This window comes from Candoia aspera, chromosome 1 (assembly GCF_035149785.1).
Source record: "Candoia aspera isolate rCanAsp1 chromosome 1, rCanAsp1.hap2, whole genome shotgun sequence".
NCBI classification, from domain to species: Eukaryota; Metazoa; Chordata; class Lepidosauria; order Squamata; family Boidae; genus Candoia; species Candoia aspera.
The window spans coordinates 328,580,892-328,597,633 of record NC_086153.1 but is presented as its reverse complement, the minus strand read 5'-3'; positions in this window follow the sequence as shown (position 1 = coordinate 328,597,633).

The window sequence follows — 16,742 nt, the reverse complement described above, 5'->3', positions numbered from 1 at the left end:
ACATCAGTGAGAAATGCTAGGACTATAGATGGGCTTATTCAGAAATGAGTTTAAATCCTTGGGAAAAAGAATTCTTGGCTTAGAATTACCCCAGTTGTCTTAAACCACAGTGATTCCAGCTGTGAGTTCTCTGGTTCTGTCACTCACTATGATAGTTTATATATTCATTCCTAATAAATCAAGGATGTGGCTACCCTATGTTTGCATAGGCTGTTGTATAAGTAGGAATAAGCATGTGCAAATCAGTAAAAATCCTATCCAATTTACTATTCACACTGGTAAATATTCCAGTCCAGCATTTTTTAATGTGGAAATTTTGTAACTATTTCTGTTTGCAAAGTATCATAACATCCAAAGGTTTTCTATGCATCTTACCCATTATTTATATAACTGTTAATGAAGCCTGCCTAAGAACCTTCCTTTTTTCCAATTAAATCACCCTGCTTTCATACTTTACCTAAATTGGGGGAGAGGGGTGGTAATATAAATCTAATAAATAATAAATAAATAAATAAATAAAATGCCCTGAATATGTATTTTTACAAATACATATTCAAAATACAAATTTAAAAGATAGATGCAAGCTATCTTTTAAACATAGGTATTGCTGTTTGCATACTACCTGTCATGAGTACTGATGGTGAGCAGGAGGGGGCCCCTATCCAGGGGGGAAAACGCATGCGTAGTACTGAGGAGTTGAGCAGCCATTCAAAGAGACACAGATCAGACCCACCTTGACTTTGGGGGTTTATCTGTCTGGGTTTTTCCCACGCTTCTTCAGTTTGTTAGGATTTTCTGTCTAATGTAGCAGTAATAAAACACTAGAGACCTATTCCTTGTCTCAGCGTGGTTCCTGACTGTTAGGACACTACCTTCAGCAATCTACTGTTATTCAGATGCATTTTTTTTTTTGTAAATTTATTTTTGGGGAAAGATGGCTGCTATTGGACTTTGATGCTAGTATTCATTCAACCATGAAGTTCAGCAGAGTTTATGGTACACTTTTCTTACATCTATGAATCAGCTCATATGTGCCATGAGTACACTATATAATTCAATACCCCCCCCCCCCTGATTCTCTCTGACATATTTTACATAGTTTGTCAATGGTGAACACTCCTCATTTATTACATTAGAGCATTTTCTACCAGTCAGTAGGATGCTCCATTCCTGAATCAAAACTACTTTAACCAGGGCCAACATCCAGAATTCCTTCCACTTTCCCATTTGCAGCAAGTTTCAAGAATTGCCCTAAATATGGTTCTCTGTGCTACAGAATTGTACATGGAAATAGAAATCTGTCTGTCTTATTACTTGGTAAGATATGTATGAGAGGATTCATCCACTTGCATTGTTCATTGAATTTATATTTCTAGTTTAATGCAGTCTCTGGCCTGAATTATTTATTCATATTCTTATATAAAAGGTTTTTTGGTTTGTTGTTCCATAGCACGGATAAGATACAGAATCAGAGGTGTAATACAGCTATATTAGAACAGTGAGATTTGAAATGACTTGTGTTGACCCAAAAAAGGTGGTGGAGGTGGAGATGGAGAAGGAGAAAGAGGAAAGGAAAGGATTTGTACTTCTGGACTTATGAGAGCAGAAGTACCACTCCAGATGATTCTTAACCACAGCCTGCCACTGAAGCCAAATGTTAAGGTATACTGGGGGTTGTAGTTTAAAGCAGCTAGAAGAGAACAGGTTGCCTACTGTTGCATTAAATGTTTCAAATGGGACTACTAAAAAGTCAGAAAAGTGAGAACAAAGCAAGCTAGGAAAAAGCAGACATATTCTTCTGGTTCAGCATGAAGGTTTTTTAACATCTTTCTTGGGGCATGGATGAAAGTTGGTAAGGATGATTTGGTTTTGAGTGCTGGAAAAAGGGCTGAAGTTTTAGGTCCACTAACTTTATAACAAGGCCAGGGATAATAAAATAGCAGCTGGAGTACAAAGCAGGATGACCAGGTTCTGTGATGTAAAACTGTTACAACTCCCCAGGATCAAAAAGATTACTGCCAACTCATGGACCCTCAAAACTTGTATTTGCAGATGGAGGAAAGCCAAGGTGAGTGACAAAGAGGAATGAGAGGAAATGAAGGACAAAGGCAACTTTCTGCTCTGGCTGAAATCGTTATTCTTGGTTTTCACCATGAGGTAACCCAGCTTTGAGGAATGCGATTATGGATTGTTGAGGATCAGTGTAAATTCACTTCATGGCAGGGACACTTAATCTGCCACTTTCATCTTCTTCTTCAGATTTTTTTTTTAAATGATCAGCAAAGCTGGGCAGTGGTATGGATTTGGGACATAAGCTTCCTTGCTGTACTGCATTCTGTACACCTTTTGGTAAGTAACAGAAGTTCCTACTTGCAACTTATGTGTTTTCCCATCATTTTATTTGCAAGGAATGTTTTTTCTTACACGCCATTCCTTAATATGAGTTTTATTTACATTCAATTACCCATAACACAGTTTATTTGGTATGCAGGTTTGTGTGTGGCATCCTTGGGAAAGAGTCCTTATTAATCACAAATGCCCCCTCTTAAGGATGAACCTCTGGAATCAATGTCTGCTATCATGACCAGAAGGGTGTGGCTTAAAAACACTTTAAAAACAAGAAATAATAAAAATGAGAGTAGAGATCATATGAATATTGAAGAAAAAGCCGTATATAACAAACCAACAAAAAAGTCCTATGGTGACTTGACAGCCACCCTAATCCAAGACCTGGGAGAAAGTTAGGTTCTCAGTGACTTTCCAAACATCCTCAGGATGGGGGCCACTGTTCCACAGGGTAGGTGCCACAACACCTAGGTCCCAATAAATGACATTGCTTATCAAGGGGACCTGGAGCATACCCCCCTATGCCTCATCTTCAAACTTTTACTGGTGTTTTAAGTATGGAAATAGAGGCTTCTGGGATAGAATGTATCTTCAAGTCAGTTTCTGACCCCAGTGAAATTGGACGCCATTTCCTATAGCCCACGTTGAACTTGGAAGCATCCCAAACCCTTGGTTGACTGTTTTTGAACCTCTTGAGGTTTGCTAATTCTTAGGCAGAGACACTACAATTTATTTATTAATTTTGGTTAACTGCACCCTGAACAAGATACTTTGCAGGGATCATTCCCTAAAGAGAATCTCTCTACATTATTCAAGAGATCCAGCTCTCACTTTGAAAAAAGTGCCTCCATTGCAGTAGATAAACGGCAATATGTGAGTAACTTTCTCTGTTTTAAGTGTCATTTGGGTGCACAGAAACAGGCGGAACACTTAATAAAAGACAAGGATGGTTAACTTACATGCTGCCCTCCTTCCTGAAACCAGCTTTTTCCCCTTCTGCTTTGCATGTCAGACATTTGGAATAAACCTTCATCAAGAACTTGTTCAGTTTAGATGACATGGAGGAGCTGGGGGAAAAGACAATAATGTTAAAATTTTTAAACTGTGATGGGTACTTTGTTTTGCTATTTTCTTAAAGAGGAACATCTGATAAGTGCCGTGGGATTGCTCAGATAAATGCAAAAGAATGTTGTGACTATAAAACAGACCCCCTCCCCAGACATACAAAGGAATTGAAGTCTTCATATTTGGAGAACAAGAGTGTTTGATGGAGTGAGTATATTTTATGATGCACAGCAAGAGATGCTGGGGCGAAGTTCTAGAACTTTGTGATAAAGCTAGTCAGGATGACAAAATATAATCTAGCTTTAGATTAATAGGTAGAATAGCTAGCATCTCAAATATGGCTCACAACTGTGACTCTATAAATCAATGAATGAATGGATGGACAAATAAGCAATTGGGCCAGACAGCATGGCACCTGTGGTCACCAACATGCACATAGATACATCCCACTTCCGCTCTTTTAACTCAATACATCCCTTAGATGTTGATGTAATGCAAATGGCAAACATCAGCATCTTTATTTCAAAGAATGCACCTGTACCCCATATAGATTCCAAAGGCATTATTTTAACAAAGAAAAGAAACACAAGTGGCTAGAGTCAAATACTTCACTTGAAACTGTCACCTGGGGGTAAATTGTGGGAGTAGGGGACTTCAGGAAAGTGAAGGCTAAAAGGCATGGCAGGATGTAATCACAGCAGCTTGTCTTCTGGTAAAGGGGCACGTCTGGTCATGTCCAACATGGCAATATTTTTGGGAATATAGCTAACTTCATGGTAACCATTTTGCTCATGAAATCTCCCAAACTTCTCAATGTGTCATCAAAGAAGATTGCTCCAGCTTATTGGCCCTCACAAGTCTGGCTCAAAGGAGACTTTCTGTTATGCTTCATCAAAAATCTCAGGTTTGCTTTCTCCATGCCACTCCTTTCTTAGCACCATCCTGGAGCAATTGATGGCCACCATATTCCACACTGATTGGTGTTCTTCTGCTTCTCATTTGCTGGTAAGTTCAACGTTTAACCATTTTATAGCTTCTGGGCCTCCCTCTGTGCACTCAAGATATTCGTACTGTTGCTCAGTGTCCTTTGGCTTACTAAATTTTTTCTCCCCTAAATTTTTTCATCGTTGCTTTTCATGTCTTTGACATCCCCAATGTAGAGAGGCAGACAAACTTATGGAAAACGTGGAAATGATATGAGGATACCAGGGCACAGCCAAAGAAAAAGAATAAACTGATGAGGGGCAGCTCACATAGTTGAGAAGAGAAGTCTTCCTCAATATTTGCAACTTGGGCGGAGCAGAGAAATTCTTCATTTTTCTTCTACAAGTGTTTATTCTCTCTGATAAAGCAAATGCACTTTAGGAATTCATTCAAGAGAGAAGATAATTTGGAGAACTTTTCCTGAGTGGAATATTATGTTTCTGCACTTATTTAGTGATGGCTAAGGGCTGCATGAGAATACCCTGTCTTTTATTGTACATGCATTTTTTACAGGTCTGCAGACTCTCATGGCTTTCCATTCTATCAATGAATTCAGATAAATAAACAAACAAATAAATAAAATGCCGTAAGGGTACTCCTTCCATTGTTTTTTCCTAGTGGTGATACTAATGTCCATAGTAAGGGGGAGTTCTATTTTTGAAAGGCATCGCAGGAGGAAAGCCATGTTAATCTGTGGTGGGATTTCATCTGGTGAAGTGCACTATACCTCACAAGAGCATATGCCTTTTAATAATATTTGTTAGTCAGAAAATACTCCTGATTGCTTGGAAGATGGTTGAGGAAAGTCTCTTTCCACTGGAGAAATTTGGAGAAATCACCACCCAATTTCTCTACCAACAAATTTGATGGACAGTTTTGACATGCTAGTTGAACACAGCTCTAATTGTAACTGTGGACAGAAACAAGAGGCATGTTTTCCAGCCCCAACTCTCCTCTTCCAGTCCTTGAAGCATCGATAGCTGTGTATTATGGCTAGATCTGCATTTGACTGAAAACAAGTGCAATATCCCCCCAGACTAAAGTTCCTGGTGAGAGCCAGTTTGCTGTAGGGGTGAAGACCCCAAGCTAAAAACCAGGAGGCTATGAGTTGTAGTCCCACCTTAGGCATGAAACCATCTGGGTGACTTTGAGCCAGTCATTCTCTCTCAACCCTAGGAAGAAAACAATGTCAAGCCACTTTGGAAAATCATGCCAAGAAAATTGCAAGGACTTCTCCAGGCAGTCAGCAAGAGTCAAGACTGACTTGAGGGACCCCCCCTCTCCCCCTCCCCCCCCCAAAAAAGAGAAAGAATACTGGCAGCCTAAAATTCTGGATCCCATTAAAACTGCAAACTATTACATGCAGCTGAAAAAGGGTATAGCCATTCTCCATCTCCATGAGGGGAGCAGATAGGATTGGAACAGAGCCCAAAACTTCCATCAGTGGTTCAGGTACTACAAATCTGAAGAGTGGTGTTTCTCTACCCCCCACCCCCTGTTTTTTTTTTTTTTTTTAGATCTTAACTGAAAGAAAAGGGATCTTTCTTGTTTTAAAATAAATCTTCACAGTTTGGTGTAGTAGCTAAGGTGCTGGTTAGAAACTGGGAGACTGTGAGTTCTAGGCCTCCCTTAGGCATGGAAGCTGTCTGGGCGACCTTGGGCCAGTCGCTCTCTCTCAGCCCAACCCACCTCACAGGGTTATTGTTGCAGGGAAAATGGGAAGCAGGGGCATTAGGTTTGTGCAGCACTTTCAGTTTAATAATAATGAAGGTGGGATAAAGATCTAATAAATCAACAAACACTGGGGGCCTTCAATCATGGCAATATCGGGGAGAAGAGGGTATGTACAGCTACTGACGGTAAACGAATCAGGTTGTTGTACTAGACATCTTTCATATGTGACATGCTGGTATCACAGCTGTGTAGGAGTCTGAAATCCATCTCCAGAAAGCACTGTGAAGCCTGTGGAACCATGAAAGTAGCACTCCACCAGACTTCCGTCCTAGTAGTCTGGGCTGGAAACAAGTGACCAAAGTGTCTCAGAGCTCTCATTTAGCAATATTTATGAAAAAGAAAGTTAAGATAATAACACAGGGATTCCAGCAAACAATCTACTTTCCAATAAGAAACCTACCTATAGGCAACCTTAACTTTGCAAAACTCTGGTCTTTTCTGAAAAGCCTTAAGCATACAATTTTCCTTTTCATTTCATTCCCACTGGTAGAGGGCATATTTGTAAGCATTTTAAGTAATCATTTCCCCTTTAAAGCTGTGGTTTATATTGTTGGATTATATTGCTGAGGTTATTTTCTTTGTACTGTTGTTCTTCTTAGCCCGCTTCTTGTGATTCTACTGCTTTAGCACCATTTGCTCAGTGTTATACTTGGCATCTGTTTGCTGCCCATTTAGACAAAAGTGGCAATATGGCAACATGTTGCCAGCATGCATTGTATACACATAGTGTAACACATCAATATGTGTGATACTGTATTGGCACCATGGAAAATTGGCAAGGAAATGGTGGTGTGGAACCATTTTTCCCCTTTCCTTATATAAGATATACCTGTGTAGGAAGAGTGATTTAGTCAGTTGAGGCAGTATGAGTGGGTAAAAGTTCCTTGGCAAGCTTTGCAGATTTCATCATTGTATTGTAAATCAGTCTTGCCTACAAGCCTTTTATCTGTATTTCTACTTGTAACAACTCAGATAAAGACAACAGCATGAGTTCCCTATCTAACACTTGCTAAGAGAAGAGGGAGCAACAGCTGCCCACTGGAACCAATGTTTCTCATAAAAATATTCTTAGCAAAGGATCACTCTCCCCACATTATTGACCAGAGATGGCGTCAGACCATGCCCAGATGTCTGCTAGGTACCCTGTCTGAACATACCCCTAGCAGTAGGTCGACTGACTGAATTGTGACCAAGTCACTGATATGATGTCCTACTTAGCCGTCTCCAGGTGCTGTTGTTTTTACTCCCTGTCTCTTAAGAAAAGTATTAAAAAGTGGCAAAATCCCCCAGACAGTTTGAACCTTGGCATAGACCTAAAGTCTTGGGAGGAGGCTGCCCGACTAACTGCTAGCTCCAGGGGTATGTCCACCACCAATTTGGGGGTTCTTATTAAGCTGAAGATACACAGGCTGGTATACCTTTCTTTCTCTGCATCTTCTCATATTAATTCAATAAGTCTTTTTGGCACTTCACCCTGGAGAGTCCTAAAGAACTTGTGGTCTCCTGGTTGGCCACCAGGTGGCAACAGAGATTTATTTATTTATTAATCAAATTTATCACGGCCCATCTCCCAAAAGGGACTCTGGGCGGTTTACAATAAAAGATACCTAATAAAGGAGGAGTTGGCATCAGTGATCTACAATCCACACTCAATATTCCGTTTATAGCCCTCAGAGCCAGCTGAGGAAGCAGAGATGATATTTTTAGTCTGTCTTCTATGCTCTGGGGAATGATGGTTTAAGGAGTGGAATGAGTGCCAGAAGCCTAGCATATTTTTGTATCCTGTAAAAACAACTCTTTTTTTAAGAGGGCGGGGAGTTGTTCAAAGGGCAAAACAGAAGTTTTAGGCATCTTCAAGGCTTAAAGGCATTCATTCCTCCTCTTGCCCTTAACCCTTACAAAATGCAACAAACCTGGGCCAACATTTTCAGCTCCTTCTACTATGGTGATATCTTGATTTCACCACCTGTATCGTCTGAAGCTCCCAAGCAAGCCATTAAAGCACATCGCAATCCCCTGCCCAGAATTCTTACCTACCCAGTGCTAACATATGGGACCTGAGTTGATTGCCTCTCCACCTGCCTGCCTGCCTGCCTGCCTGCCTGCAAGCTTGCTTGCTCAAATGCAAGCTTCCTCCTTGAAACTGACTGGTAATTAGTGAGACTGCAAGCAAATCCAGTACATGAACCAGGGAGCATTGGCTTGCTGGCAAACCAATTCGGGAACATGGAATTTATTTATTTATTATTTCAATTTATATACCCCCCTCCATCTCAAATATATGACTCTGGGTGGCTTACTACAATTTTAAAAAGCATCATTAAAAACAAAAGAAAAAAGAAAAACAAAGGTAAAAAAATATTCTGTAAAATAATATTTAAAAACCCACATACTATAAAAGCCATTTGAATACAGCCAAGGGGCTCAAGAGGGACAATGGAGGGGGAACCTCATCTGTTATTCCTACAATATCTGTTTCCTGTGGTAGCCATCCAATTCATCCGTACTCATGTTTCACCCAGTATTCACAAGCAGGAAGATCTGAATTAATGCAATTTGGTCAAAATCAGCTATTGCTCTGCAAACACTGAGAGCTATCTTTCGGTCCTGGAGCTGCTATGATAATGATTTTGGCCTGTTCTCAAACACAAATATACCCAGACATTTTTTTAAAAAATTTCCATCAAAATCCCTCCATATCAAGGAAATTCTAGATTGGTGAGTCTTCCTAATATCAGTGCTTATACTGCATTGATTTGGTAGTTACCAGCAGAAACAAGAAAAAATGCCACCTCCTCTTAAATTTTCACTGAAATGCATGTAAGCAACAAATACGAATGTGGTATAATATCCCTACAGTCTTAAGATATGCATTTCTCTGAGCCTCTGATCTGCAAAATATGGTAATGGCTTATATGGGCAATCATCAGTAGTAAATCTGTCAGATTTTGTTCCGTGCTTGAAAATTGCATTTATTTTTAAGCATTATCTTAATGCCTTTAAAAGTTACAGAAATTCCAAACTAGTAATATTGTGCTCAAATATAAAACTGCCAGTATAAAATAATTATTCCATGGTGGAACAATAAAGCATTAAATGAACAGCAGATCCAATAAAATTGCCACAGTTTAAAGCCATTTGTAACAGCTAGAACTTAGAAGCCGTTCTGAACACCTGACAGGCCTCTGTTGTGGAGCCCTTGCTAGAGATCCACAATATATGAAATATTCTAATAGAAATAATCCCCTAATTTGGGGGTAAACAGAATGAGGTGCAGATTACTTCAGGAAACATCCAGTAATTCATGCACCCCAATCTAACGTATCTCATGCATTTAGCGCGATGAGACAGGAGGAAGCTTTTATTAAACATGATCTTGGGTTGGGGGCAGACTTCTCAAATTGTTGTCTTCTTTTGAAGCAAGTGGGAGGACTCCATATTAGCAATGACGGGGGATACAATTAAAAATGGCCCTTTTTGTTGAGGGAGGCAAGGAGTAAGTTCTCAGAATGTTTTCTTCCCAATAAATCTCTTCTGAGAAGTTTAGGCCCAGTTCTCTAAAAAGCAACAGAATGAGAGCACAGAAAAATGTCAGGAATGGCTATTTGCAAGGAGGCATATAAGCCTGTCCCCATCCCCCCGAGGTTCTGCTGTGCTGTTTCATTGTGGTGGGAGAGGTTCTTCCTGGGAGGGATGAGGGAAGAACATTGGGAGTGTATGCCAAGAGTATATATTCCCAACAGGGTTACCCAAGGTGTGAAGGTCATCCCAGCTCTCCAGCTAAAGCAAGCAGGTATCTATATTGGGCAGCATTGATATAGGAAGATGCCAGAGGCAGACGATCACTTTGGTGACAATGGTAAAGACATCAATTCATACTGTGTAGAAGAAGGCATGGCAAGCCACTCCTCTATTTTTACCAAGAAAACCACATGGATTGTTGTTGTTTATTCGTTTAGTCGCTTCCGACTCTTCGTGACTTCATGGACCAGCCCACGCCAGAGCTTCCTGTCGGTCGTCAACACCCCCAGCTCCCCCAGGGACGAATCCATCACCTCTAGAATATCATCCATCCATCTTGCCCTTGGTCGGCCCCTCTTCCTTTTGCCTTCCACTCTCCCTAGCATCAGCATCTTCTCCAGGGTGTCCTGTCTTCTCATTATGTGGCCAAAGTATTTCAGTTTTGCCTTTAATATCATTCCCTCAAGTGAGCAGTCTGGCTTTATTTCCTGGAGGATGGACTGGTTGGATCTTCTTGCAGTCCAAGGCACTCTCAGAATTTTCCTCCAACACCACAGTTCAAAAGCATCGATCTTCCTTCGCTCAGCCTTCCTTATGGTCCAGCTCTCGCAGCCATATGTTACTACAGGGAACACCATTGCTTTAACTATGCGGGCCTTTGTTGTCAGTGTGATGTCTCTGCTCTTAACTATTTTATCGAGATTTGTCATTGCTCTTCTTCCAAGGATTAAGCGTCTTCTGATTTCCTGACTGCAGTCAGCATCTGCAGTAATCTTCGCACCTAGAAATACAAAGTCTTTCACTGCTTCTACATTTTCTCCCTCTATTTGCCAGTTATCAATCAAGCTGGTTGCCATAATCTTGGTTTTTTTGAGGTTTAGCTGCAAACCAGCTTTTGCACTTTCTTCTTTCACCTTCATCATAAGGCTCCTCAGTTCCTCTTCACTTTCAGCCATCAAAGTGGTATCATCTGCATATCTGAGATTGTTAATGTTTCTTCCAGAGATTTTAACTCCAGCCTTGGATTCCTCAAGCCCAGCATGTCGCATGATGTGTTCTGCATACAAGTTGAATAGGTAGGGTGAGAGTATACAGCCCTGCCATACTCCTTTCCCAATCTTAAACCAGTCTGTTGTTCCGTGGTCTGTTCTTACTGTTGCTACTTGGTCGTTATACAGATTCTTCAGGAGGCATACAAGATGACTTGGTATCCCCATACCACTAAGAACTTGCCACAATTTGTTATGGTCCACACAGTCAAAGGCTTTAGAATAGTCAATAAAACAGAAATAGATGTTTTTCTGAAACTCCCTGGCTTTTTCCATTATCCAGCGGATATTGGCAATTTGGTCTCTAGTTCCTCTGCCTTTTCTAAACCCAGCTTGTACGTCTGGCAATTCTCGCTCCATGAACTGCTGAAGTCTACCTTGCAGGATCTTGAGCATTATCTTACTGGCATGTGAAATGAGTGCCACTGTTCGATAGTTTGAACATTCTTTAGTGTTTCCCTTTTTTGGTATGGGGATATAAGTTGATTTTTTCCAGTCTGATGGCCATTCTTGTGTTTTCCAAATTTGCTGGCAAATAGCATGCATTACCTTGACAGCATCATCTTGCAAGATTTTGAACAGTTCAGCTGGGATGCCATCGTCTCCTGTTGCCTTGTTATTAGCAATGCTTCTTAAGGCCCACTCAACCTCACTCTTCAGGATGTCTGGCTCTAGCTCACCGACCACACTGTCAAAGCTATCCCCGATATTGTTATCCTTCCTATACAGGTTTTCTGTATATTCTTGCCACCTTTTCTTGATCTCTTCTTCTTCTGTTAGGTCCTTGCCATCTTTGTTTTTGATCATACCCATTTTTGCCTGGAATTTACCTCCAATGTTTCTAATTTTCTGGAAGAGGTCTCTTGTCCTTCCTATTCTATTGTCTTCTTCCACTTCCGCGCATTGCTTGTTTAAAAATAATTCCTTATCTCTTCTGGCTAACCTCTGGAATTTTGCATTTAATTGGGCATATCTCCCCCTATCACTGTTGCCTTTTGCTTTCCTTCTTTCTTGGGCTACTTCTAGTGTCTCAGCAGACAGCCATTTTGCCTTCTTGGTTTTCTCTTTCTTTGGGATGTATTTTGTTGCCGCCTCCTGAACAATGCTGCCAACTTCTGTCCAGAGTTCTTCCGGGACCCTATCTACTAAGTCCAGTCCCTTAAATCTATTCTTCACCTCCACTGCATATTCCTTAGGAATATTAGTGAGCTCATATCTAGCTGATCTGTGGGTCTTCCCTAATCTCTTTAGTCTGATCCTAAATTGTGCAAGAAGAAGTTCGTGATCTGAACTACAGTCAGCTCCAGGCCTTGTTTTTACCGACTGTACAGATGTCCGCCACCTTTGGCTGCAAAGGATGTAATCAATCTGATTTCGGTGTTGTCCATCTGGTGAAGTCCATGTATAAAGCCGTCTCTTAGGTTGTTGGAAGAGAGTGTTTGTTATGCAGAGTGAATTGTCTTGGCAAAATTCTATCAGCCTGTGTCCTGCTTCGTTTTGTTCTCCCAGGCCATACTTACCTGTAATTCGAGGTGTCATTTGACTGCCCACCTTAGCATTCCAGTCTCCTGTGATGAAAATAACATCTCTTTGAGGCGTGTTGTCCAGTAGGTGCTGCAGATCCTCATAGAACTGCTCTACTTCAGCTTCTTCAGCATTTGTGGTTGGGGCGTATATTTGGATCACTGTGATGTTAGATGGCTTGCCCTGAATTCGAATTGAGATCATTCTATCATTTTTTGGGTTGTATCCAAGCACTGCTTTAGCCACTTTACTATTAATTATGAAGGCTACTCCATTTCTTCTGTGGTCCTCTTGTCCGCAGTAGTAGATCTGGTGGTCATTTGATGTGAAGTGGCCCATTCCAGTCCATTTCAGTTCACTGACGCCCAGAATGTCTATCTTTAATCTTGACATCTCACCAATAACCACATCCAATTTGCCCTGGCTCATAGATCTTACATTCCAGGTTCCGATGGTGTGTTGATCCTTAGAACATCGGATTCGCCGTTCACCACCAGCACCGTCGGCCGCTAGCCGTCCTTTCAGCTTTGAGCTAGCTGCGTCATCACGTCTGGGGCTAGTTGAGCTCATCCTCTGTTCCTCCCCAGTAGCATTTTGACCATCTTCCGACCTGGGGGTCTCATCTTCCGATGGTATACTGACATATCTCTGGTTGTACTGATCCATTTAGTTTTCACGGCAAGAATACTGAGGTGGGTTGCCATTACCTTCCCCAGGGATCGCATTTAGTCTGACCTCTCTGTCATGACCTTCCCGTCTTGGGTGGCCCTTCACGGTTTAGCTCATGGCATCATTGAGGTGCTCAAGCTCCAGCACCACGACAAGGTAACGATCCTTTGCTGAAGAACCACATGGATAGAAAATATAAAATGATTGATGATATAGTGTTGAATGATGGTCCCCTCAGGTTGGATGGCACTCAATGTGCTACTGAGGAAGAGCTGAGGATCTTTCAGAGCACCACATGGTGTTTGTGACATGGCTAGATTAAAGCCTTCAGGATGTCTAGTTGATGATTTTGCCATACAGGAAAAGAAATCTGAAAAGCTGCAAAGACAAATTTATTTTGCAAGCAATGGTATTCCCTGTGATACTCTATTGAAGCAGAAGTTGGACTTTGAAGAAGCAAGATAGGAAGAATATTCATGCTTTTGAACTTTGATGTTGGAAAGGACTCCTGAGAATACCATGGACAGCCAGGAAAACAAACAGATGGATCATTGAACAAATTAAACCCAGAGTTCTTGCTTGAGGCACAAATGACCAGGCTCAAATTATCATTCTTTGGACATGTTATGTGAGGACCTAGCTTTCTGGAGAAGGCTCTAATGCTGGGAAAGATGGAAGGAAAGAAAAGACAACCAGTAGGAATTTGGTGGACTCAGTGACAGTAGTGATGGGTACACCATTGAAAGACCTGAAGGACAGATCATCATCTATCTTTGTGATTGCTAAGAGTCAACACCAGCTTGATGGCACATAAACAATTATTATAAGCTTGTCAAATGATATTGTGATAGAAACTTGAATATCCCAGATTATTAATTAAAATAGGATACTTGATCATTTTCTCGGGTGTGAAAATTGTCAGCAATGTATCCTAATTATCAGCTTATCCAGATGTGCTTTATAACTATATTAGGAAGAAGAAGATGAGAATGAGGAAGTGAGGAACATGACCCATATTTGCTGGACTTTAGAAGAGATCTGCAGCAAAAGACCAATTGTAGAAGATCTGGCACAGGTAAGATCTGCAGTTCCCAACCCCATTTTTGTATTTTTAGGGTTCCCTTATGATTTTTTGACAAAAGAAAGATGGTTGTTAATGGACTAAATTGCACTATTCAATGCTGCTAACCACAGATCCATTCTCCTAGAAAACAATAACAGATCTTAACTTCCTTGCCATGTAACTGGAATGAATGTGCTTTATCTCTTTGTATAACCCAAATCCCTCAAAAATGGTCTGGAAGCTTCAATTAATATAGAATGCAGTGGTGAGAATGTTGGCTTGCCCTGTTCAAGAAGACCACATATTTACAGTCTTAAAGTCTTTACTCACTGCCTGTTTGCTTCTGAATCTAATTCAAAGTGTTGGTGCTGTCTTAAAGCTCACATCAGATACAAAAACCTGAAGCAGTCCTTCCACCCATATTAGACAGGCTAGCTGGGAATGCTGCGAATAGTGGTCCCACCTGGAGAGCACGAGGTGAGATAATGCTGTTTTAGACTACTGCAGATCTCATTACATTTGGAAACATTGAAGGAAGGAAATTTTTAGAAAATTAAAATTTAGCAAGTGCAAATTACTCATCACTGTTGGAAGGAAATGCTAACATTCATAATTTCCATCCTCTAATGTGATAACATTTGGCATATGAATCCACAAGTTTGTTAAATGGCATTGTGCTATATGATTTGTAATACAAAATGTGGGATGTGACCTGATATTTACTAGGTTGGAAATGGTTTTGCAGTATTGGCTCCTTCTTGAAAAAGCAACTTTCAGCTGTTGCTGAAAATCCAGGAGTTCACATAACCTCTTTAAAAACGTGTAAGACAGAAGATCTTCACATATTCCAGCTCTCTTTCTGTAATTGACAAGCTGTTCTTATGGAACAGGGCAGTATATTCTAGCTCCTGGCTAGAAGACTGGTGTCAGTAAAGGGAAATGAGTTATGTACTGATGAAACTGGGCTGGCACTGCCTTTCTGAATGACAGCTTTTTCGGGAAGATGCTGACTGATCTGTAAAATACAGCAACAATAAATAAGCAAACCTTTTCATACAGCGGCCTCATTTTGCATTTTGGGAGTATATTACAGGCATTCCCACAAAATGTTTTCCATGGAAGTGAGGGTAAGTGAGAATATTTAGTTTGCAGAAGAGGAGATTGATGGGAAATATGAGAGCAGTCTAGAGCAGGGTTTCTCAACCAGGGTTCTGTGGAACCCCAGGGTTCTGCGAGAGGTCACTAGAGGTTCCCTGGGAGATCACGATTTATTTAAAAAAAATATTTCAAATTCGGGCAACTGCACATTAAAGAGGTAAATTTCATTCTTTATTTTTAGTTTAAGAACACTGTTAATGCATATATACAGGCCTACACATGAAATGAATATAATGATTTTGTAACTTGTGGCCTGTGTTTGGGCATGAATGCTCAGGGGTTCCCCAAGGCCTGAAAAATATTTCAGGAGTTCCTTCAGGTTCAAAAGGTTGAGAAAGGCTGGTCTAAAGAGTTGTCATATGTTCTCTGTTGCATTAGAAGTCAGGTCCACAACTAGTAGGTTGAATCTACAGGGAACCTCTATTTACATTCAGAAGGAATTTCCTGATAAGAGCTCTCAACTTCATGAAGTGATACATTTCCTTTCCCTGGATGTCTTCAAAGAGAGGCTGGATAGCTAACTGTCTGCCATGCTTTAGTAGATGCTGCATGGAATAAGAAGTTCAGCTAGGTGACTTCTGAGGTCCCTTCCAACTCTATGATTAGATGAAATAAAAATGGCTGCAAAGGGGGAAACAGCCAGTTACAAAATTCCCATTCAGCAGAAGACAATGGGAAAGATGACTTCTCTACCCTTTCCAATTTACCTTTTTCTATTCTGCTAGGCAGTTGTATGCTTCCAAAGAAAGCCCTGGGCTGTAGCCCCCTCCCACAGGTTCCAGTAGAAGCCACAATGATGCTATATGTATTGTGATGCCATTGTGCAAATGACACCAATGACATTATTTGCATGATGCTTCATAAGGTCCTGATGCATTCCCAAATGCACCAGGTGGGCCATAATATGACATGAACTAGCACACATTTTCTACTTTTAGAAAGGCAGGCAAGTATCAAGTAAGTTCTCTTAGCTTAAATTGGTGTCATGAGTAAGGATGGCGAGCAGGGGGCTCCCATCCAGGCTGTAAAGCGCATGTGTAGTACTGAGGAATTAAGCAGCCATTCAAAGAGACACAGATCAGGCCCGCCTTAGCCTTTGGGGTTTATATGTCTGGGTTTTTCCCACGCTTATTCAGTTTGTTAGGATTCTGTTTATGTAGCAGTAATAAACATTAGAGAACTACTCCTCGTCTCAGCGTGTGTCTCACTGTTAGGACAATTGGCTTCCCAAAATGTGAATAATTCATTGTTTTTATCTGTTTGAATATTTTCTCAGCACATTTCATTCGGAATGTCAAAAAGGTTAGAAAACACAAAGGTATATATATACACACATATACCTAGAACATTATTAATAATATTGTGTCCAAAGCTGTGTTCTGGTTTCCCCAAAAGTTTTCTTCCTTCAT